Raw genomic sequence first — 3,473 nt, 5'->3', positions numbered from 1 at the left:
AAAATGCTCTCGTCAAGATGATGATACTGATAACGATGATGAATACATTCATGTCAAAACAATGATAACGACAATAATAACAACCATGACGACATTGGTTTTTATGCCAGTGTGATGACCACGACGTCGATGATGATGTTGATGACGATGACGACGACCACGATCTTGATGATGAAATTTGGTGACAGGATGACGACAAAAATGATGTTCATGACTGTGGCAGTGATGACGACGACTATAACATGTGCATTTCCCTGATGACAGAGGCCAAGAGAACTACGTGCATGGACAACCTGCAGAAGTTCCGCATGCTGGCCAAGAACAGACCGCTGCAGTTCGTCGTCGTGGTAGATACGGGAGGAAACACAAGACTCACCTGCCATTTCTGGTCTGTCTGTCTCTCTGACTGTCTGTCTGTCTGTGTATGTGTATATATGTCAACGTCTTAAACTGACACCCTCCCATTATCGTGTTTTATATTAATTTTCTTGTCACAACGCACTTCTCTGAATCAAATTAGTCTCCGAGGAGAGCGCATCACCAGCGCAGTGCCACTTCCTTGTGTGTGTGTGTGTGTGTGTGTGTGTGTATGTGTGTGCTTTCTTCTACTATTGATGTTCTGGGTCTTTTACTTGCGCTAAGTGCATGTGTGATCTCTTTATTTTTCATCCAAAAGACAAGCACCCAGACCACCCTGTCTGTGCGTGAATCGAACTCACAACCCTCGCTTCCTAATCGGACGCTTTTCCACTTCGCCACCACTCCGCTAGCTGTTCGTCTTTTGGTCCATCTCTCTTTCTGTCGACATGTCAGTTTCTCAGGCTGTCTGTTAGCAGGTATGTCAGTTTAACACCGTGGTTGTATAGTGCACTTCTGTTTTATATCATGGTTAGATAGTGTAACGTGTGTTTCCTCTCTTATCGTGATTATATCGTGTACTGTCTGTTTAGTATCGTATTTATATGGTGTAACGTCTGTTTTGCATCATGGATATGCAGTGTAATGTCTGTTTCGTACCATGGTTACGTAGTATAACATCTGTTTCGTCATGGTTATAAAATTATGATGTAGGCTAACGTCTGTTTTGTATCGTGATTATATATAGTAACGTCTGTTTCTTATCGCGGATATTTTGTGAAACGGTTGTTTTATATCTTGGTTACATAGCATGTTTCATATCATAACTCGTAAGCAAAGTGAGTCCATGTTATAGCCAGGTTTCAGCGGGGGGGGCGGGGGGGGGGGGGGCGGGTGTTGTGTGAGTTTGTCTGTGTGTATCTGTGTCTGTGTGTGTTCGTGTGTCATTTTCTCTGGAAATACTTTGTAATCTAACACCAAATTTGGCATAAAAATAGAACAAATTCAGTTCTTTCCACTCATTCTGATTATGATGACAAGGCACCTGGTATGAACACAGCAACAAAAAAGCGAAGGCAGATTATTTGCACCCAAACATTTACTGTTGCTTTTATATTCTTTATTTACAAAACCTGGCACTTTGACTTCACATTCTGACATACTGGCAGTCGTTTTTATCGTTTTCTATTCGAACATAATAGGAACGTTGTTTGCTTAGTGTGGAAGTTGCATTGATGAATGCATCTCTTTGGAACAGCTTGATTAAGAGAAATTATTCTCTTTTTTTACAATGGGAATTAATTGACTTTTTAAACTGATCTCTCCTATTTAAAACGTCACATTTTAAAATCATGACTAAATACATAGAAAGCCTTTGTGTGTTACAATCAGTGTGAAGGTCTTTGACAATGTACATTCGCCCAAATGATGTTTTCCAGAAAATACAACAATCGACAGCGTACACCTCTTTACGATAATGAGCGCGTGCGCGGCTTCGGGGGCCGCCATGTTGTTTCCTTTAGCATCTCCAAAAAAACCTGCATTCAATCGATAATTGACGATAGCGTGTAGTTGAAAGGAGGCGAAGGAGGCCGCCAAATATTTATTCAGAGAAAGATTAGTGCATGTCTCATCACTTGATGGATTATGTTCGATATGACCACAAAATATCAAAATATTTTCATTGCATAGTTGTCAGTTACTAAGTGAAAAGGAAAACCCAACCAGTCGAGCACGGATCTACACAGATCTAGAGAAAACGACTGCATGTGCTTGAGGCGATGGCGACGTCATCCATACCGCGGACTTTAAAGAATTTCTTAAATGCCCGAGATATAGCAAAATAACATAGTTTAAACATCGCTCTCACTTCCAATACCGCAATCGATTTATCACCCTTAACAAAAACAACAACCAAAAAAAAAAAAAAAAAAAAAACATTGGTAGAATTGCAATAGCACCGTGATTAAAACTATTTCTTTCAATCCGAACGTGGTTGGTTCGGATCTGCTTTTAAACCGTAAGTTGTTTTGTTTTTTGTTTGTTTGTTTGTTTTGTTTGTTTGTTTGTTTTTTGGGGGAGGGGGGGTTACCCGAAGCTTTGTAGAACAACTTTTATATTTTCCCAAAATATTTTTAAATGTGTATCACAAGTGAGTCTTGAAGGCATTGCCTCTTTTGTTTATCTATTGTTGTTGTTTTAGTATTTCAAAAATTTAATTAATTCCTCATGTCACTCACGTTATGATTTGGTCCAACACAGTGAGGATGGAGACAAGATAAGAGAAAGCAAGGAATGGGACGGAAGGGAACAGGCGGAAGGGAAACCACTGTGGCGGAACCCGTCGAGCATTCGCTCCCCCATACTGTGGTACCGCATCAGGCAATGATTATCTGATTTTCGAAGCATTGTGCTCATTTCTTTTGTTTGTCAGTTTAATCGGATTTAACTGCGTGTGAACAAATCTGTTTAACAGCCCGGTGATGGGTTCTTCATGGAGGATTTCCAGCTGTCGTTCTTTGGCTCACGTGTGCCAACAACCTGAATTTATGTATTAGCCCTGTTTCAGTTGTCTGCATTTCTGCATGTTTGTGTGCATACGTGCATGTGTGCATGTATGTATGTTGGGGGACGCCTATATTGGGCGTTTCTATATTGGGCCACCCTACGTTCACGCCAATGGCGAGGTAAGCAAGATTTATCTATTGTCTTTTTCGTCCCGTTACCACAAAAGCGGGTGGATACTTGGTGTAAGTTTGACTTTAGTTTAAAGCAACTACTGAATCGGTGAGAATGAAAACGACAGGCACCCGCCATTGTTTGACAGTGAGTGCACACCAATTGAATTTTTGAGTGGAGCGACTTGGAGTGATTTCGATCATGAACTTTTTCTTCTGATGAGTGAACTGACACAATCGAGGTCATCACTTTAAAAACTATCTTGCCGAATATGCCTACAGCTGAAGGATAGAAAGCTGAACTGGATCCTTTGCTGATCTGAATTTGTTTTTTAATGCGCTTCTGTTGTTTTATGATTTTTGCATTAAAGTGATATGATATATATGTATGTATGTCTATAGTAAATCTTATGTGTGTATGTATGTATGTACATTGTA

General features: G+C 40.2%; 1 long non-coding RNA gene across 1 annotated transcript; it reads left to right on the top strand.

Annotated features, from left to right (window-relative positions):
- The first annotated feature begins 271 nt into the window (after positions 1–271).
- Positions 272–3,155, top strand: LOC143288829 (uncharacterized). The gene is made up of 2 exons (XR_013056143.1): positions 272–388; positions 2,620–3,155. It is a non-coding gene; the product is annotated as an uncharacterized LOC143288829 (long non-coding RNA).
- The last annotated feature ends 318 nt before the right edge of the window (positions 3,156–3,473 follow it).

The sequence above is a fragment of the Babylonia areolata genome, chromosome 13 (genome assembly GCF_041734735.1).
Source record: "Babylonia areolata isolate BAREFJ2019XMU chromosome 13, ASM4173473v1, whole genome shotgun sequence".
Classification (NCBI taxonomy): Eukaryota; Metazoa; Mollusca; class Gastropoda; order Neogastropoda; family Buccinidae; genus Babylonia; species Babylonia areolata.
This window is presented reverse-complemented; position numbering and strand designations above follow the sequence as displayed.